At 34.0% G+C, this 22,720-nt stretch overlaps 1 protein-coding gene across 2 annotated transcripts in view; it reads right to left on the bottom strand.

Annotated features, from left to right (window-relative positions):
- Nucleotides 1-22,720, bottom strand: part of LOC141401275 (uncharacterized) — a 121,909-nt gene that overhangs the window by 36,502 nt on the left and 62,687 nt on the right. Inside the window, exon 1 of one of the 2 annotated variants that reach the window (XM_073981368.1) lies at nucleotides 2,222-2,259. The exons of the other annotated variant lie outside the window; for it this stretch is intronic. The gene's annotated coding sequence lies outside the window, so the exon portion shown is untranslated. Of the gene's footprint in view, nucleotides 1-2,221; nucleotides 2,260-22,720 lie in introns of those variants that run through there. 2 annotated transcript variants of the gene reach the window in all.

Below are 22,720 nucleotides of genomic sequence, written 5' to 3'. Positions count from 1 at the left end.
CTTTTTGTTCACTTGGACCCCGAAAATCCATATCCGTCTATTAGACTGATATACAGCTAGGTTAGAGAGCATACACAATCGACCACCCCCCGCCCCCCCCCCCCCCAGGATACGCGGAAATTTACAAATCAGCTAACACTACTTATTGTCCTTCCGTTCTAGAAGTGGTGTCTTGAGACACGACTTTTAGATTTGACGATAGAAAGTAGGTCCCATATCACTGAGCTAATAAGAATCAGGAAGCATTCATTGACATAATATAAGTCTTCCTTGTCCCTCTTGAGATTTTTATGGGAAAAATTACATAATTACTTATTGTCCCACGGATATCTAAGGAGTCTTCTCGCTTTGCCTTGTTGGCAACTGAGAAACTCCCCCACTTTTTATGAAGAACGTTCCAAATTCTTTAACAGACCTCAGGAATAAAATGATTTTGAATTTCAATTTGTCTAAATTTTCGCTCAGAAGGTAATAATTATGCCAAGGAATTCCTCTATAAATCTTCAGTTTTCTAGAACTTTTTCCAATCCCAACCTGTATCAGCACACAATCACCCATATGGCCCTCTAAATTACACAATGAAAACGCCTGGTAATAAATATTGATTTTTTATTCAAGTCATTATATGCGAAAGACAGCGTGTCAGGAGGCATTAGTTTACTCCATAAACAATTTGTTGTTATTCCCAATGAAGAAAAACGAAAAATAATTTCCCAAGGAATGGTTGCGCGCTATGGGTTTCAAATGGCAAAATGTTATCATAATTTGCTTATCTCCTCCTTTGCCAAAGCAACAACAATCACCCAACAAAGTTTGTTGGGTTACAAACTTACAAACTGCAAGGTCTATGGAAACCCGAGGCATGGTTACCAAGCAGGTCTCTGCTAATGATTATGATGGTGGTGGTGGTGGTTGCGCTGGTGTTGGTGTTAGGCTAAAATGCACTGCACTTGTTACCATGGTTAACAACACAACACAATTGTAACAATTCACATTGGTGGCAATAACTTTTTGTGGAATACAAAACAACAAGAACTTGCATTGCTAGGTACCCCCACCCCTCACTCCACCGTTTATCACCACCATGGTTGGCAATTCATTTACATTTTCCCTTTCAAAACAAAAATGCACGAAAAAAAAAAACACACGAAGCAGTAAAGGGCGTTAAAACTCCATAAAGGGTTTCCTTGGTTAAAGTTTATTTAACTTTTACCTACATTTGATGGTTGTTGGTGGTGTTGTTGTTGCTATTGTATTGTTTATGTGATTTGTGTGTGTTTTGAAAAATGAAAACTAATAACGAAAAAACTGAAACTACAATTTAATTGCAGCAATTTTCCAAACTGCAAACAAAATTTAAATTACTTTTGTTATCTTCTTCGTTAGTAGCGGTAGCTGTAGTAGGTAGCTTCAGAGAATTGAGGAAGGTTTTTGCTTATCGTTTTTTTTTTTTGTCGAAGCAGATTGAGATTTCTAGAAAATAAATTGCATTTGTAATACGTGTTGTTTAATTCTTATGACTGACTGATGATCATTCAGATCGAAGATATGACACACTTTCACATGCCAACATTTTGCAAAGGGGTTAAAGTTATTCGAATTGAATTGTTCTGAGTTTTTTTGTTGTTAATAGAGATGTAAAATTGTAGATAGAATCAATTCTGTAGTGATGAAATTTGAGAATTTCAATGAGTCAGTAAGTAGTTCTCCACAGACTTGTGTAAAGTCTTAGGTGGAATGGATTTAATGATGAGGAAGGTTTAAATTTTCAACAGATTCGGAGTACGAATCTAAATTGATGATACACAAGTATAAGGGATTCCTGAATTGAATTTAACATAAGTTAAAATCTACGGTCTAATTTGTCCCCATTCCAGAATCTGAGAGAATCTAAAAGCTTTTTTTAATTAATTTCTCGTTGGAATTGAGCTTAATGACCAATGATGCAAGTGAATAAGAAAAGCCGAAGATTCGAACCAACATAACCACCACTATGTGACATGGATGTTTCGCCTTTGGCAGAGGCTCTTCAGACATATCGGCTGTGGAGCGGCTTTTCTGTCATCGAACTTTTCTTGTTTCAAATGCATTTTTTTTGTTGTTTACAACAACAGTTTTAATTTTTACCATTCTTCCTTTTATAGATTTAAAAACAAAAATTGTACTAGTTTTTTTATACGGGAACACACTTATTATAAACATTGTAAATAAGACAGTATACCTCGAACGAAGTTGCAGAAAACAGTTACCATGCGCATACACACCTGAAAATAAATACAAAAACTACATTATAAAATTTGTATATAAAAATGTATCTCTATAGGAAATGATAAATTCAATAAAATATAACAGAAAACAAATGAATTGTTCAGATTTCAACTTGAAATCTCTGTAAACGTTCTGAGGAAAAGTAACATTATCACTTGAAAAGGAATTGTTATATCATCTTATACGATGAAAAACGTATATTAAGACACAATTTCAAGCATTTTCTGCTGTATGCCAGTTTTTTCCCGTGAATATAACAGTTTCACAAAACTGTTATACAACTGATATAACGTATACTTTATTACAAAATAGTATAAATGGGATTAAAATTGAATTTTTGGACACGATTGGCTGTATTTTAACAGTATAACAGTTTCACTAAACTGTTATAAAAATGAAAAACTACGAATTTTAATAGCATTTCATGGCTTCTGGCTGTAAAACTTGTGTAATACTTTTAAGACACAATTTTTCTGCTGTATGCGAGTTTTTTCAATGAATATAACAGTTTTACCAAACTGTTATACAATACAATAGTATAAATGGGATTAAAATTGAATTTTTGGCTACGATTGTCTGTATTTTTAACAATATAACAGTTTTACTAAACTGTTATAAAAATAAAAAACTACGAATTTTAATAGCATTTCATGATTTATAGCTATAACACTTGTGTAATAGTTTTTTGAAGAACAAAATGGTTACACAATATATTATATATTAAGACACAATTTTTCTGCTGTATGCCAGTTTTTTCATCAATATAGCAGTTTCACCAAACTGTTATACAACTGATATAACGTGTACTTTATTGCAAAATAGTATAAATGGGATTAAAATTGAATTTTTGGTAATGCCCAGCTGTATTTTTAACAGTATAACAGTTTCACAAAACTGTTATAAAAGTGAAAAACTACGAATTTTAATAGCGTATCATGGCTTCTGTCTGTAACACTTGCGTAGTAGTTTTTTGAATTTTTTTTTCAATTTTACAAAACAGTTATACAAGTGAACTTACATGTGTTTTATGGCAAAATAGTTTACTAGAGACTGAATTGTAGTCTTTCGTTATGTTTGACTGTAATTTTAAGAGTATAACAGTTTTATATCAGTTACACTGAACTGTTATACAAGTGAAAGGAGATATATAACAATAAGAAAATTAGTAAAACAGGTCAACCCGGTTTAAAATAAATAGGCTAAGAAAGAACACAACCTACTGTATTATAACTGTTTTTTTTTCGATTTAACAAAACTGTTATATAAGTGGAATTATATGTGTTTTATTGCAAAGTAGCATTGTTTAGCATATCAGACTTTAAATTGGAGCCTCTGACGATGTTTGGCAGTATTCTAAACAGTATAACAGTTCCACAAAACTTGAAATCACTGTAAAAGTTCTAAGGAAAAGTAACATTATCACTTGAAAAGGAATTATTATATCATCTTATACAATGAAAAACATATATTAAGATACAGTTTCAAATATTTTCTGCTGTATGCCAGTTTTTCCCATGAATATAACAGTTTCACCAAACTGTTATGCAACTGATATAACTTGTACTTTATTGCAAAATAGTATAAATGGGATCAAAATTGAATTTGTGGCGACGAATGGCTGTATTTTTAACAGTATAACAGTTTCACAAATCTGTTATAAAAGTGAAAAACTACGAATTTTAATAGTATTTCATGATTTCTCGCAGTAACACTTGTGTAATAATTTTTTGACGAACAAAATGGTTTCACAAAACTGTTATACAAGTGGAACTGTCTGTATTTTATTGCAAAATAGCATAGAAGAAAAGAAATTTGAATCTTTGACGATGTTAGGATGTGTTCTTAACAGATGATAACGTTAGTGTTAGTAAAACCGATTCATGTAGGGTAGGAATTCTCTTACATGTTGAGACACAAACTCTTTGCCATATGTCAGCGTTTTTTCTTTCAATTTCACAAAACAGTTATACAAGTGAAATTACATGTGTTTTATGGCAAAATAGTTTACTAGAGACAAATTGCAAATTTTCATTATGTTTGGCTGTAATTTTAAGAGTATAACAGTTGTATATCAGTTTCACTGAACTGTTATATAAGTGAAAAGAGATATATAACGAGAAGAAAATTAGTAAAACAGGTTAACCTGGTTTAAAATAAATAGGCTAAGAATTCTCTTTAATGTTTAAACACAACCTTCTGTATTATGACAGTTTTTCTTTCGATTTCGCAAAACTGTTATATAAGTGGAATTATATGTGTTTTATTGACGATTTTTGGCTGTGTTTTTAACAAGTGATAACATTAGCGTTAGTAAAACAGATTCATGTAGGGCAGAAATTCTCTTACATGTTGAGACACAAACTCTTTGCCCTATGACAGATTTTTTTCAATTTTACAAAACAGTTATTCAAGTGAAGTTACATGTGTTTTGTGGCAAAATAGTTTACTAGAGACAAAATTGTAGTCTTTCCTTATGTTTGGCTTTAATTTTAAGAGTATAACAGTTGTATATCAGTTTCACTGAACTGTTATACAAGTGAAAATACATATATAACGATAAGAATATTAGTAAAACAGGTCAACCCGGTTTAAAATAAATAGACTAAGAATTCTCTGAGATGTTAAACACAACTTACTGTATTATAACAGTTTTTTTCGATTTAACAAAACTGTTATATAAGTGGAATTATATGTGTTTTATTGCAAAGTAGTATTTTTTAGCATATCAGAATTTAAATTGGAGCCTCAGACGATGTTTGGCAGTATTCTTAACAGTATAGCAGTTCCACAAAACTGTTATAAAAGTAAAAATACAGATAGCTGGATAAGAAAAATATATAAACACGGTTTAAAATAAATATAGAGTATCTTAAACGTCTTTAAAATTATCTGAAAGAAAGGGTGCTCCTATAAAACCTTTCCGAAAGAAAGGGTTCTCTTATAGAACCTTTCTGAAAGAAAAGGTTCTCCTATAGAACCTTTCTGAAAGAAAGGGTGCTTCTATAGAACTTTTGAAAAGAAAATGTACTTCTATAGACTCTTTCTGAAAGAATATTTCCTGAAGAGCATAACAGTGTAAACCCAACGAAGAAGAAAAAGAACTTCCCACCTTCATATGCTTGGAGTAAATTTCATCAAGATCCACACAAAGGAGACAGTACCAAGAATACTTTGGCAAAGGGACATGATCTCTCACCTGATCTCTGAGTCTACTGAAAAAAACTTGGGATTCTGAAAGGAAATCTCGTACATTTCAGGAAGATGCTGGGGACACCAAACCATTAACTGACACCAAAAGAGACAAGAAGCAATGCAGGAACGAAATGTGTTATGCGCTTATCGACATCAGTAGGGGGCCTGGTTGCCTGCATAAAGACCATCACCAAACCTCTTGGGTCACATTATGCAGGAACGTGGCTCTATATATATCCTCAGCAGTGAGCTCACTGCTGAAGGTTGGCCTTTTATGTTCCACTACGGTCCGCATTCGAACTTTGTCGCCCTCGTGGAAATCATCAGCAAGAGATAAAATTCCTCGCCTAACCAAATCAGTGACTTACGTCAAAGTATGCGACAGCAAAGTCAAGATGGACCGCATGCTCGAAATCTGAAATAACCAAAATTAGAATGGTAAGGCCGTGTGGTCTTCTAGAGGGAGAAGAAGAAGTATGGCTCTTTCCTTGTGGTGTCAAAACAATATTTTAACTGATGTGGGAAATCAAGGTATAAAAGTTGTTGCCTATGCGGACGAAGTTGTACTACTGATTTCCGGTAAGTTTCCGTCAACCATTTCGGAGCTTATGCAAGGAGCATTATCGACGCTGTCGCGCTGGGCTAAGGCCAATGGCCTTGGAGTAAACCCAACCAAGACAGAACTGGTAATGTTCACGAGAAAGCGTAAGCTCGGCGTATTTGTACCACCAACATTAGATGGAGTGCAGCTTCAGCTCTCGCCCGAGACAAAGTACCTTGGCACAATCCTGGACTGTCAATTGCGATGGAACAGGAATGCTGAGAAAGGGCGAAGAGAGGATTGATTGCACTTTATTCATGTAAGAATTCTATTGGGAAAAGTTGGGGTCTAAACTCATCGATTATACACTGGTTGTATAACACCGTGGTTAGACCCATCTTATCCTATGGTTCTCTTGTTTGGTGGCACTCACTGCGCCTAAAATCGACATCCAGTAGGCTTGACAAGGTGCAAAGAGCTGCCGCGATTCTCATAATGGAGCCACCAGGAGCACACCACATGCTGCTCTGAACGCAAAGCTGAACTTAAAACCACTGAGTCTCAGCATTAAGTGTCAGGCAACTCGCAGTGCCCTACGGCTGCATGAACAGGATCTCTGGCGCGGTTGTGCCTGTGGGCATGGATGTATACTGACCGAATCAGGTATAAATGTGAACCAACGCGGAAAACTCATCGACTATATATCACCAGTCCTGAGATTTGACGATATAGACGTCGTTATACCTAGTAGAGATGACTGGAACCGCAGTAACCCCCCTCTGGATGGTCTGGCTTTTTATACAGACGGTTCCAAGATGGAGGAAGGTACCGGGGCTGGCGTCTACTGTGAAAGGCTATCTCTTGAGTACACCTACAGGCTAGACAGCAACTGTAGTGGCACTATCTGTGGTAATTTTTTCACAATTTTCTGCAGTGGATTGCCAACATTTTATACTAGGGCCTTTGTGGAACTTTGGAGACCCATATCTCGGGAAGTATACATTTCCGCAACAAAAGCAATACATCGGAATAAAAAGTACTATCTGTGGTACTTTTTTCATAATTTTCTGAGGTGGGTCGGTAAAGGAAAGATAAGCCATAAAAGTTTGGATGCAGAAATCTTTGAACGGGTGACTATCTTTGTGGATAGTCAACCGGCTCTTAAAGCCATCAAATCCTGCAACATCAAATCCGATGTCGTCCTTAAGTGTAGATCAGCCTTGGGAACGCTAACTAACGGCTTCCGGCTATGCTGGGTACCAGGACACCGCGACTATCTGGGTAATGAAAGAGCAGATGAATTAGCTAGACCAGGATCGAAGTCTACAGATCTAGCTATCGCTGACTCTATCTATCATTGTGGCAATATCCATATGGCCGTCTCTGTCAGTCAAAATAACGAACTCTCTATTGAACCTGAGTAAAGCTGAAGTTAGAGTAACGACGGGAGTCATTACTGGACACTACTATATCAGGGCGCTTACCATCAAATGGGATGAGGATGTTGACGATGACGATGCTGATGAGGAGGAGGCGGAGATGGAGACGATCGAGCATCTCCTGTGTCGTTGTCCAGACCTGGCTCGTAGACGGCATAGGTTAGTAGGTGTTCACTTTCCACCGTGTCTAACTTTCTACTCAACTGTGGAACCTGCTGTGATCTACAACATCATCAAAAATCTGAAGTGGTTGGGACAGCGCAACCTGAACGCGTAAATTATGTTTCAAATATTCTGCCTACCATAACAAATAGAACTTTTTTCCTTCTCTAAAACTATTCCTCCCCTCTTAAACTTTCTTGTAATTTATTGGATACTTTTTTAACAACTTCCTCTTTTTATTTCTTCCCCCTATCCTCTCTTTTCCATCTCCTCTTTTCTTTACAGCATTTTCCTTTTTTTTCTACTGGATGATCATAATGGACCGGAAGGTATCCGAGTGACGCAGTCACAAGTTAGTGGCTGCACATCCCCTAACCTAACCTTCCTTGTGGTGGGACTCGACAATCTCCCCCAGTCTGCAAAGTATAAGGGCATAGCGAATAACGTCTCAAATGACATCTACTTCAAATTAGGCAGTGAGGATAAGGCCAAAACGCCAGCCATGAAGTTGAAACCTTGAAAGAGGGAGTCGCAACTAAGAACCCCATTTTACTAAAGGACCAATGACTGAGGTCATCAAGATAAATCTTCATCGGAGCGAAACGGCAGCTGAGGCGCTAATGGACATATGTAGTTGGTACATATTGTTTTAAGCCAGGAACTCTGGTCTGTGCCGTGCAAGGTCATTTGGACAAAATCTTATAAATTTTCGGTATTTTTATCCATGGTCATCCAGATAAATCTTCATCGGAGCGAAACGGCAACGGAGCGCAAATGGACTTAGACTGGACTGTGTAGACTGTGTGGGAGTCTATAGGAGTCTCCTACGGAGGTATTCTATTCTATAGAAGCCTCATACGGAGATATTCTATGCTATAGAAGCCTCCTACGGAGGTCTTCTATTCTATAGAACCCTCCTACGGAGGACTTGTATTCTACAGAAGTCTCCTACAAAAGTCTTATATTCTATAGAAGCCTGGTACGAAGGTCTTCTATTCTATAGAGGCCTCCTACGGAGGTCTTCTGTTATATAGTGACCCTCTACGGAGGTCTTCTATTCTACAGAAGCCTCCTACGGAGGTCTTCTATTCTACAGAAGCCTCCTACGGAGGTCTTCTATTCTATAGAAGCCTCCTACGGAGGTCTTCTATTCTATAGAAGCCTCCTACGGAGGTCTTCTATTCCATAGAAGCCTCCTACGGAGGTCTTCTATTCTATAGAAGCCTCCTACGGAGGCCTTCTATTCTATAGAAGCCTCCTACGGAGGTCTTCTATTCTCTCCAGAGTTGTCAACTTTGGACACATTGCTGAAACATGGGTCATGGCTATATCTGCTTTCGCCTCATCGACATTGCTACATTTACCGGAACTGGTCAGGCTCTTTTTGATTATCTGAATACTAACAACCTAATATAGTTATACTTCTGAAATGAACCAATTTCGATATAAAAAATAGTTGCATTTGCAGGTTTTAGTTTTATCTGCCGTATTTTGAAGAATATAACAGTTGTATAACAGTTTCACAAACTGTTATACTTATGAAAAATTACGTATTTTGCGATGACGCAGACAATAACATATGAGTTGTTAACAAAATGTTTGTAAGACAATTTATAACAGTTTCGATGTGTATAAAATATTTGTAGTCCGATTCATTTTCGGACCTATGTTACAACAAGTATTTTAAGTGTTATACATGGTGGAAGTGATATAAAAAAATAGTTAAAGCTGTTGCATTTGCAGATTTTTGGCTGTTTGCGATAATTTGAAGAATATAGCAGTTGTATAACAGTTTCACAAACTGTTATACATATGAAAAATCACGTATTTTGTCATGAACTAAACTATAATATATGAGTTGTTAACAAAAGTTTTTGTAAGACAATTTATAGCAGTTTCGAAATGTATAAAATATTTGTAGTTTGATTCATTTTCGGACCTATGTTACAACAAGTATTTTATAGAAATTCACTGTCATTTAATTAATGATCCTTAGGCAAACTTCTGCTCTTTTATAGAAGAATTCAATATTTTTTGCAATAATTTTACTTATATATAACAGTTCCATACATCCATTTGTACCAGTGAAAGGACATGATGTAAAAATAAAAAATTGTTAAATTTCACATTTGTAGTAGTTTGGAAGTATTTTGAAGAGTATAACAGTTGTATAAGAGTTTCATAAAAGTGTAATACATATAAAATATCATAATGTAGGTGTAAAATGGGGACCACCGTGGTGCAATGGTTAGCACGTCCGCCTTGCACTCAGAAGGTCTGCGGTTCGAATCCCAGGCCAAGCAACATCCAATTTTCAACGGTGGCAAAATTCCCCCTCAGTAATGCCGGCGACATTTCCTGAGTATTTAAGCCATGAAAAACTTCTCTACAAGTGGTGTCGTAAGACACGCCGTTCGGACTCGGCAATAAAAAGTAGGTCCCATATCATTGAGGCAATATGAATCGGCGTGCACTCATTGATATGAGAGAAGTCTCCCTTGTCCCTTCAGGGATGTTGTGGGAACATATATATATATATATATATATATATAGGTGTAAAATGAAATATACACATAAACTGACACCAATATAATAATTTAACCAAAGTATAACAGTTTCAAAGTGAAAGAAGTAATCTTAAAATATTTTTTGTTAAATTCACATACGAAGCTATATTGCCACAATCTTTTTATGTTATTATCTGTCACTTTAATAATGTCCATTGGACAATACTAATGTCTTCTTTAGTATTGAAATAAATTTCTTATTTAGCTATTTAAAAATGTAAAATTTATTAGAGGGAAAAGTTTCACCTTTCACTGCATAGAAAATTCGTATTTTTTAGAATAACTTAAAGTCACATAAAGCCAATTGCACACTTCTAAAATTTGCAAAAATATTATTACCTTTTTTGCATTTTAAACTATTGCCATTTTCAAATCATAACTACAAGCATGATGAACCATAAGTTTTCTTGAAATCCTGCTCAACTACGCGCTTAATGAAATCTAATGCGTTTTCAGAAAAAAAAAACAGCCAAAAAAACACATAAAAGTGATTGTACGACAGTTAAAATGATATAAACACCAAAACTAACGGCTTAAAACATTTTCAACAAGTTATCTGTAATGGACGACAGACTGTTAAGACCGTTGTACACGCTTAGCTGGTTACATGAGCTTGAGCTTAGAAGTGGTTGAAGAAAACCTGTTAATACAATGCCGGCTTAACTTACAAAAACCCGGTTCCTTTACATGCACACATACATACAGAGAGAGACTCGCAACTATTCAAACGACATGCCAAATTTGTGTAAGCAAAAAAAAAACATCGTTGATAGTGTTTCACATTAGAATGGCTTTATGTTTGAATTTTTTGGAGAATTTTATTAACGAGGTTGGGTTTGGGAAGTTCTGAATGTTAAAGATTCTTTTTTAAAGAATTTTTTCCAATGACCTTCAGACGCATAAACGTGGATTTTTTAAAGAATTTTTTCCATTGACTATTAGGCCCATAAACGTGGATTTTTTAAAGAATTTTTTCCATTGACTATTAGGCCCATAAACGTGGATTTTTTAAAGAATTTTTTCCATTGACTATTAGGCCCATAAACGTGGATTTTTTAAAGAATTTTTTCCATTGACTATTAGGCCCATAAACGTGGATTTTTTAAAGAATTTTTTCCATTGACTATTAGGCCCATAAACGTGGATTTTTTAAAGAATTTTTTCCATTGACTATTAGGCCCATAAACGTGGATTTTTTAAAGAATTTTTTCCATTGACTATTAGGCCCATAAACGTGGATTTTTTAAAGAATTTTTTCCATTGACTATTAGGCCCATAAACGTGGATTTTTTTAAAGAATTTTTTATAATGACTATCAGCCCCATAAACGTGGATCTTTTAAAGAATTTTTTATAATGACTATCAGCCCCATAAACGTGGATTTTTTAAAGAATTTTTTATAATGACTATCAGCTCCATAAACGTGGATTTTTAAAGAATTTTTTATAATGACTATCAGTCCCATAAACGTGGATTTTTTAAAGAATTTTTTATAATGACTATCAGCCCCATAAACGTGGATTTTTTTAAAGAATTTTTTATAATGACTATCAGCCCCATAAACGTGGATTTTTTAAAGATTTTTTTATAATGACTATCAGCTCTATAAGCGTGGGTTTTTTAAAGAATTTTTTATAATGACTATCAGCCCCATAAGCGTGGATTTTTTAAAGAATTTTTTATAATGACTATCAGCCCCATAAGCGTGGATTTTTTAAAGAATTTTTTAGAATGACTATCAGCCCCATAAGCGTGGATTTTTTAAAGATTTTTTTATAATGACTATCAGCCCCATAAACGTGGATTTTTTAAAGAATTTTTTAGAATGACTATCAGCCCCATAAGCGTGGATTTTTTAAAGAATTTTTTATAATGACTATCAGCCTCATAAACGTGGATTTTTCAAAGATTTTTCATAATGACTATCAGCTCTATAGGCGTGAATTTTTTAAAGAATTTTTTATAATGACTATCAGCTCTATAAGCGTGGATTTTTTAACGAATTTTTTATAATGACTATCAGCTCTATAAGCGTGGATTTTTAAAGAATTTTTTATAATGACTATCAGCTCCATAAACGTGGATTTTTAAAGAATTTTTTATAATGACTATCAGCTCCATAAACGTGGATTTTTAAAGAATTTTTTATAATGACTATCAGCCCCATAAACGTGGATTTTTTAAAGAATTTTTTATAATGACTATCAACCCCATAAACGTGGATTTTTTTAAAGAATTTTTTATAATGACTATCAGCCCCATAAGCGTGGATTTTTTAAAGAATTTTTTATAATGACTATCAGCCCCATAAGCGTGGATTTTTTAAAGAATTTTTTATAATGACTTTCAGCCCCATAAGCGTGGATTTTTTAAAAAAAAATTTATAAGGACTATCAGCCCCATAATCGTGGATTTTTTAAAGAATTTTTTATAATGCCCATCAACGCCATAAGCGTGGATTTTTTAAAGAATTTTTTATAATGATCATCAACGCCATAAGCGTGGATTTTTTAAAGAATTTTTTATAATGACTATCAGCTCCATAAGCGTGGATTTTTTAAAAAAAAATTTATAAGGACTATCAGCCCCATAAGCGTGGATTTTTTAAAGAATTTTTTATAATGCCCATCAACGCCATAAGCGTGGATTTTTTAAAGAATTTTTTATAATGCCCATCAACGCCATAAGCGTGGATTTTTTAAAGAATTTTTTATAATGCCCATCAACGCCATAAGCGTGGATTTTTTAAAGATTTTTTATAATGCCCATCAACGCCATAAGCGTGGATTTTTTAAAGAATTTTTTATAATGACTATCAGCCCCATAAGCGTGGATTTTTTAAAGAATTTTTTATAATGACCATCAACCCCATAAGCGTGGATTTTTAAAGAATTTTTTTAATGACCATCAACCCCATAAGCGTGGATTTTTTAAAGAATTTTTTATAATGACCATCAACCCCATAAGCGTGGATTTTTAAAGAATTTTTTTAATGACCATCAACCCCATAAGCGTGGATTTTTAAAGAATTTTTTATAAGGACTTACAGCCCCATAAGCGTGGATTTTTTAAAGAATTTTTTATAATGACTATCAACCCCATAAGCGTGGATTTTTTAAAGAATTTTTTATAAGGACTTACAGCCCCATAAGCGTGGATTTTTTAAAGAATTTTTTATAATGACTATCAACCCCATAAGCGTGGATTTTTTAAAGAATTTTTTATAAGGACTATCAGTCCCATAAGCGTGGATTTTTTAAAAAAATTTTTATAATGACTATCAGTCCCATAAGCGTGGATTTTTAAAGAATTTTTTATAATGACTATCAGCCCCATAAACGTGGATTTTTAAAGAATTTTTTATAATGACTATCAGCCCCATAAGCGTGGATTTTTTAAAGAATTTTTTATAATGACTATCAGCCCCATAAGCGTGGATTTTTTAAAGAATTTTTTATAATGACCATCAACCCCATAAGCGTGGATTTTTAAAGAATTTTTTTAATGACCATCAACCCCATAAGCGTGGATTTTTTAAAGAATTTTTTATAATGACTATCAACCCCATAAGCGTGGATTTTTTAAAGAATTTTTTATAATGACTATCAACCCCATAAGCGTGGATTTTTAAAGAATTTTTTATAATGACTATCAGCCCCATAAACGTGGATTTTTAAAGAATTTTTTATAATGACTATCAGCCCCATAAGCGTGGATTTTTTAAAGAATTTTTTATAATGACTATCAGCCCCATAAGCGTGGATTTTTTAAAGAATTTTTTATAATGACCATCAACCCCATAAGCGTGGATTTTTAAAGAATTTTTTTAATGACCATCAACCCCATAAGCGTGGATTTTTTAAAGAATTTTTTATAATGACCATCAACCCCATAAGCGTGGATTTTTAAAGAATTTTTTTAATGACCATCAACCCCATAAGCGTGGATTTTTTAAAGAATTTTTTATAATGACCATCAACCCCATAAGCGTGGATTTTTAAAGAATTTTTTTAATGACCATCAACCCCATAAGCGTGGATTTTTAAAGAATTTTTTATAAGGACTTACAGCCCCATAAGCGTGGATTTTTTAAAGAATTTTTTATAATGACTATCAACCCCATAAGCGTCGATTTTTTAAAGAATTTTTTATAAGGACTATCAGTCCCATAAGCGTGGATTTTTTAAAAAAAATTTTATAATGACTATCAGTCCCATAAGCGTGGATTTTTTAAAGAATTTTTTATAATGACTATCAGCCCCATAAGCGTGGATTTTTTAAAGAATTTTTTCCAATGACCAACAGCCCCATAAACGTGGATTTTTTAAAGAATTTTTTCCAATGACCAACAGCCCCATAAACGTGGATTTTTTAAAGAATTTTTTAGAATGACTATCAGCCCCATAATCGTGGATTTTTTAAAGAATTTTTTATAATGACTTTCAGCCCCATAAGCGTGGATTTTTTAAAAAAAAATTTATAAGGACTATCAGCCCCATAAGCGTGGATTTTTTAAAGAATTTTTTATAATGCCCATCAACGCCATAAGCGTGGATTTTTTAAAGAATTTTTTATAATGCCCATCAACGCCATAAGCGTGGGTTTTTTAAAGAATTTTTTAGAATGACTATCAGCCCCATAAGCGTGGATTTTTTAAAGAATTTTTTATAATGACTATCAGCCCCATAAGCGTGGATTTTTTAAAGAATTTTTTAGAATGACTATCAGCCCCATAAGCGTGGATTTTTTAAAGAATTTTTTCCAATGACCAACAGCCCCATAAACGTGGATTTTTTAAAGAATTTTTTAGAATGACTATCAGCCCCATAAGCGTGGATTTTTTAAAGATTTTTTTTTATAATGACTATCAGCCCCATAAACGAGATTTTTTAAAGAATTTTTTAGAATGACTATCAGCCCCATAAGCGTGGATTTTTTAAAGAATTTTTTATAATGACTATCAGCCTCATAAACGTGGATTTTTCAAAGATTTTTCATAATGACTATCAGCTCTATAGGCGTGAATTTTTTAAAGAATTTTTTATAATGACTATCAGCTCTATAAGCGTGGATTTTTTAACGAATTTTTTATAATGACTATCAGCTCTATAAGCGTGGATTTTTAAAGAATTTTTTATAATGACTATCAGCTCCATAAACGTGGATTTTTAAAGAATTTTTTATAATGACTATCAGCTCCATAAACGTGGATTTTTAAAGAATTTTTTATAATGACTATCAGCCCCATAAACGTGGATTTTTTAAAGAATTTTTTATAATGACTATCAGCCCCATAAACGTGGATTTTTTAAAGATTTTTTTTTATAATGACTATCAGCTCTATAAGCGTGGGTTTTTTAAAGAATTTTTTATAATGACTATCAGCCCCATAAGCGTGGATTTTTTAAAGAATTTTTTATAATGACTATCAGCCCCATAAGCGTGGATTTTTTAAAGAATTTTTTCCAATGACCAACAGCCCCATAAACGTGGATTTTTTAAAGAATTTTTTAGAATGACTATCAGCCCCATAATCGTGGATTTTTTAAAGAATTTTTTATAATGACTTTCAGCCCCATAAGCGTGGATTTTTTAAAGAATTTTTTATAATGACTATCAGCCCCATAAGCGTGGATTTTTTAAAGAATTTTTTCCAATGACCAACAGCCCCATAAACGTGGATTTTTTAAAGAATTTTTTAGAATGACTATCAGCCCCATAATCGTGGATTTTTTAAAGAATTTTTTATAATGACTTTCAGCCCCATAAGCGTGGATTTTTTAAAAAAAAATTTATAAGGACTATCAGCCCCATAATCGTGGATTTTTTAAAGAATTTTTTATAATGATCATCAACGCCATAAGCGTGGATTTTTTAAAGAATTTTTTATAATGATCATCAACGCCATAAGCGTGGATTTTTTAAAGAATTTTTTATAATGACTATCAGCTCCATAAGCGTGGATTTTTTAAAAAAAAATTTATAAGGACTATCAGCCCCATAAGCGTGGATTTTTTAAAGAATTTTTTATAATGCCCATCAACGCCATAAGCGTGGATTTTTTAAAGAATTTTTTATAATGCCCATCAACGCCATAAGCGTGGATTTTTTAAAGAATTTTTTATAATGCCCATCAACGCCATAAGCGTGGATTTTTTAAAGAATTTTTTATAATGCCCATCAACGCCATAAGCGTGGATTTTTTAAAGAATTTTTTATAATGCCCATCAACGCCATAAGCGTGGATTTTTTAAAGAATTTTTTATAATGACTATCAGCCCCATAAGCGTGGATTTTTTAAAGAATTTTTTATAATGACCATCAACCCCATAAGCGTGGATTTTTAAAGAATTTTTTTAATGACCATCAACCCCATAAGCGTGGATTTTTTAAAGAATTTTTTATAATGACCATCAACCCCATAAGCGTGGATTTTTAAAGAATTTTTTTAATGACCATCAACCCCATAAGCGTGGATTTTTAAAGAATTTTTTATAAGGACTTACAGCCCCATAAGCGTGGATTTTTTAAAGAATTTTTTATAATGACTATCAACCCCATAAGCGTGGATTTTTTAAAGAATTTTTTATAAGGACTATCAGTCCCATAAGCGTGGATTTTTTAAAAAAATTTTTATAATGACTATCAGCCCCATAAACGTGGATTTTTAAAGAATTTTTTATAATGACTATCAGCCCCATAAGCGTGGATTTTTTAAAGAATTTTTTATAATGACTATCAGCCCCATAAGCGTGGATTTTTTAAAGAATTTTTTATAATGACTATCAGCCCCATAAGCGTGGATTTTTTAAAGAATTTTTTATAATGACCATCAACCCCATAAGCGTGGATTTTTAAAGAATTTTTTTAATGACCATCAACCCCATAAGCGTGGATTTTTTAAAGAATTTTTTATAATGACCATCAACCCCATAAGCGTGGATTTTTAAAGAATTTTTTTAATGACCATCAACCCCATAAGCGTGGATTTTTTAAAGAATTTTTTATAAGGACTTACAGCCCCATAAGCGTGGATTTTTTAAAGAATTTTTTATAAGGACTATCAGTCCCATAAGCGTGGATTTTTTAAAAAAATTTTTATAATGACTATCAGTCCCATAAGCGTGGATTTTTTAAAGAATTTTTTATAATGACTATCAGCCCCATAAGCGTGGATTTTTTAAAGAATTTTTTATAATGACTATCAGCCCCATAAGCGTGGATTTTTTAAAGAATTTTTTATAATGACCATCAACCCCATAAGCGTGGATTTTTAAAGAATTTTTTTAATGACCATCAACCCCATAAGCGTGGATTTTTTAAAGAATTTTTTATAATGACCATCAACCCCATAAGCGTGGATTTTTTAAAGAATTTTTTATAATGACCATCAACCCCATAAGCGTGGATTTTTAAAGAATTTTTTTAATGACCATCAACCCCATAAGCGTGGATTTTTAAAGAATTTTTTATAATGACCATCAACCCCATAAGCGTGGATTTTTAAAGAATTTTTTTAATGACCATCAACCCCATAAGCGTGGATTTTTAAAGAATTTTTTATAAGGACTTACAGCCCCATAAGCGTGGATTTTTTAAAGAATTTTTTATAAGGACTATCAGTCCCATAAGCGTGGATTTTTTAAAAAAATTTTTATAATGACTATCAGTCCCATAAGCGTGGATTTTTTAAAGAATTTTTTATAATGACTATCAGCCCCATAAGCGTGGATTTTTTAAAGAATTTTTTCCAATGACCAACAGCCCCATAAACGTGGATTTTTTAAAGATTTTTTTCCAATGACCAACAGCCCCATAAACGTGGATTTTTTAAAGAATTTTTTAGAATGACTATCAGCCCCATAATCGTGGATTTTTTAAAGAATTTTTTATAATGACTTTCAGCCCCATAAGCGTGGATTTTTTAAAAAAAAATTTATAAGGACTATTGTTAGGATGCACACTTGGAGATGAGGACACAAGAACACTTTTACACTTTTCACACTGGTGGTTTATTCACAACTGATGATTATTCTACAATGTGTACAGGTACTTATATGTATACACCTTACAACATATTCAGGTATGTAAATATTTGCATTGGTACATTTCCAATACTCCTCCTCAATGAAAATATTTACATTTTCCTTCTACATTTACAGTTGACATACAACTTACATTGACATACAATGTTTTCTTAAATATAGACACACTATAAATTATCTTACATTCTAGTATATACATATTTACATAATTAATTAATTTTATGTTATCAACTATTTACATCTACAGTCGAATTAAATCTTTTTATCGCCGTTTATCATACATATTCTGGACTAACCATTTTCATCAAAAGGCTTCACACTCTTCGTAAGGCTTCTCACGTTCGTAACGTGTTCGCATTTTCTGTGGCCTGTATGGAACTATGTTTTCTTCGTTTTCACTTTCGTTGGCTGACTCATAATCGCTCTCATCCTTCTGTTCTGGTAATGATTTCCTCGGGCTGTACAAAAACAAATTTCCTTGTTTTCTGGCGAACATAACAGTTTTTCCTCTGTCTATTTTTTTAGCACCTCTGCTATCAAACTTCACTGTTGCCTTTTCTGCTACCTTTACCACCGACATAAAATTACACTGCATCTCAGGTACGTACAGCACATCTTTCAGCATGATGTCACAATCTGCCAGCCACACACTGCCTTTGCCTCTAGCAACGATTTTCTTTTCGCCAACCAAATCGATAGTTTCTGTGTGCTCAACCAAATTCTCGAACATATCTCTTTCACAACACATGTGATTTGATGCTCCGCTGTCGACACACCACACGCTGGAGTTCAAAACGCACTTTTCGTTCGTCGATTTTAGCACTGCAGATGTGTGTTGTTTCTGGCTGGACTTTCCCTTGTGTCTGCACTGTGCGGCAACATGTCCTCGGCGACCGCAATTGTAACACTTCACATTTCTCTTGTTGTTACCTGAGCTCCTGTTGCCATTGTTGTTGTTGCTGTACCCACGCTTGCTTGTGCGCTCACCGCCGTTGTTTTTACCTTTTGCATCTCGGTTTCTACATTGTGCGGCGTAATGTCCTGGACGCCCACAATTGAAGTTGCGATGATTTTTCTGCTTACTGGTGCCTGCGCCGTTATTTCTGCCCTTGTTGCTGTTGTTGGGATGCTTGTTGTTTCTTCTTGTGTGCGCCATAAAAATTTGAACATCGTCATCTGCTCGTGCGCTGTTGTTGTTTACTTTTCGATGATCGCATTCTTCACCCAATTTGATCTTGAGGGTACTCAATTTTGGCAGCTCGTCCCTCGCTTCTAGTGCAACTACTAGATTTTCATATGATGGTGGCAGGCTCGCTAACAGCATTATCACATATAGCTCCTCCTGTAGAGCTATTCCCGTTTCTGCCAACTTTTCCGCTATCGCCACAAACTTGCAAATGTACTCCTGTACATCTTCATTTTCTTCCATGCGCATCTGGATCAGTTGCTTAAAGAGGGTCACTTTTCTTACCGGTCCCTTTGGCCGATGTACCTCTTTCAACGCTTCCCAAGTCTCCTTCGCTGTTGTGCAGTTCTTGATGTGTGCAATCTGCACCGGCGTTGCACTTAATATGATGGTTGCTGTAGCCTTCTCATCCTTAGTTTTCCATGCGGCAACTTCACTGGAATTCTTCTCATTTGGAACAGGCTTCTCCATCTCACCATTAACCACCGACCACAAGTCTTGATGTACCAGGACACTTCTCACTTGTAGACTCCATGAGTCGTAGTTGGTATCATCCAATTTCTCAATGTTGTAGAGGGAATTCATTTTCCTTGCTTTTCTCGTTCACAGCTGCGCACTTTAATTTTTCACAATGTATTACTGCTCACTGCTTGTTGATTTTTCCTTTGTTGTCACTTTATGCACACACACTTTTATTTCTGCCTGGGCCCATAACCTGTTAGGATGCACACTTGGAGATGAGGACACAAGAACACTTTTACACTTTTCACACTGGTGGTTTATTCACAACTGATGATTATTCTACAATGTGTACAGGTACTTATATGTATACACCTTACAACATATTCAGGTATGTAAATATTTGCATTGGTACATTTCCAATAACTATCAGCCCCATAAGCGTGGATTTTTTAAAGAATTTTTTATAATGCCCATCAACGCCATAAGCGTGGATTTTTTAAAGAATTTTTTATAATGCCCATCAACGCCATAAGCGTGGATTTTTTAAAGAATTTTTTATAATGCTCATCAACGCCATAAGCGTGGATTTTTTAAAGAATTTTTTATAATGCCCATCAACGCCATAAGCGTGGATTTTTTAAAGAATTTTTTATAATGCCCATCAACGCCATAAGCGTGGATTTTTTAAAGAATTTTTTATAATGACTATCAGCCCCATAAGCGTGGATTTTTTAAAGAATTTTTTATAATGACCATCAACCCCATAAGCGTGGATTTTTAAAGAATTTTTTTAATGACCATCAACCCCATAAGCGTGGATTTTTAAAGAATTTTTTATAAGGACTTACAGCCCCATAAGCGTGGATTTGTTAAAGAATTTTTTATAATGACTATCAACCCCATAAGCGTGGATTTTTTAAAGAATTTTTTATAAGGACTATCAGTCCCATAAGCGTGGATTTTTTAAAAAAAATTTTATAATGACTATCAGTCCCATAAGCGTGGATTTTTAAAGAATTTTTTATAATGACTATCAGCCCCATAAACGTGGATTTTTAAAGAATTTTTTATAATGACTATCAGCCCCATAAACGTGGATTTTTAAAGAATTTTTTATAATGACTATCAGCCCCATAAACGTGGATTTTTTAAAGAAATTTTTTATAATGACGATCTGCCCCATAAGCGTGGATTTTTAAAGAATTTTTTATAATGACTAGCAGTCCCATAAGCGTGGAGTTTTTAAAGAATTTTTTATAATAACTATCAGCCCTATAAGCGTGGATTTTTTAAAGAATTTTTTATAATGACTATCAGCCCCATAAGCGTGGATTTTTTAAAGAAATTTTTTATAATGACTATCAGCCCCATAAGCGTGGATTTTTTAAAGAAATTTTTTATAATGACCATCAACCACATAAGCGTGGATTTTTTAAAGAGTTTTTTATAATGACCATCAACCCCATAAGCGTGGATTTTTTAAAGAATTTTTTATAATGACTATCAGCCCCATAAGAGTGGATTTTTTAAAGAATTTTTTATAATGACCATCAGCCCAAGAAGCGTGGATTTTTAAAGAATTTTTTATAATGACCATCAGCCCAAGAAGCGTGGATTTTTAAAGAATTTTTTATAATGACCATCAGCCCAAGAAGCGTGGATTTTTAAAGAATTTTTTATAATGACCATCAGCCCAAGAAGCGTGGATTTTTAAAGAATTTTTTATAATGACCATCAGCCCAAGAAGCGTGGATTTTTAAAGAATTTTTCCAATGACTTTCATTTCCCAACCTCGTTTCTGCCAAATGTTGCCGGCCAGGTTAACCGGCCAAGAGACGACTGACTAACATTTTAGACAAGTTGTTAGAAATGGAATCGTCTGGCTCATTGTTGTTGGCATGTTGTGTACATAAAATCTAACATGCAACGATGATTCGTTTGAGACAGACACAATTCAGCCATCTAATAGCGGTTGTCATCCAAAAAGCTTCTCTCTGAACATGACCCAAAAAATACCAAACAGCAACGGATTTGTTGGGATATCAAACAAACAACAGACATTTGAACAAAATTCAAATATGTTTTTATGGAAGATTACAAATAACATTTTGTTGGAAAGGTATTAATGCTAAATAGTTGTGGGGCTACATGTGCACTTACAGGCGAACTGCTGACGACTGAGAAGGTGTTGACCTTATAGAGGAAATTATTTATATGGAAACTGTTTTGTGTACTTATTCATATTCTTGTTTTATACAAACATTTCTTAGAGAGAATTATTCCTTGAGGAGATGTTCATTATGGAGAAGTATGACTGTAGTTTAATGGAAAATATTGTATCCATCCCACCAACCCTCAAATTGTTCAAAGATTTCTCAAAAAATTATCCTCATTCATGCTACATTGTTTGGCGTTTTTTATTTAATGCATTTTAATTCTGTTTGTTTTTGCTGTTATTGTTTTTTTGTTCTGTTGATTTCAAGCTCCCATGTGTAAAGTATTATCCGAACCAAGCATCAACGACATCAGGCGACACCAGGCAGCAGCGGCAATGTAACGATGATGACAATACACAATAGTTTCCCATTCAGTGTATTAACCTTGAAATATAAGTGGCAGGCAGCAATAGTAGTACAACAAGTCCCAAATGATTATACTACGAATGCGCGTACACATGAACGAACCTCATAAGCTGGGCACTAGCTGGCTGCGTATTGTAATTTAGTGTATTATTATCATATGTTAAACATCTGCAACGAAGACACTTGGAGAAATTAGGTGGGAGATTTTTCACTTAAAAAAATTCTTTAAAAAATCAACTAATAGTCCTTGGAAAAATTCTTTAAAAAATCCACGTT

Source organism: Musca autumnalis, unplaced genomic scaffold, assembly GCF_047663935.1.
Source record: "Musca autumnalis isolate F117 unplaced genomic scaffold, ASM4766393v1 scaffold_4, whole genome shotgun sequence".
Taxonomy (NCBI): Eukaryota; Metazoa; Arthropoda; class Insecta; order Diptera; family Muscidae; genus Musca; species Musca autumnalis.
This window is presented reverse-complemented; position numbering and strand designations above follow the sequence as displayed.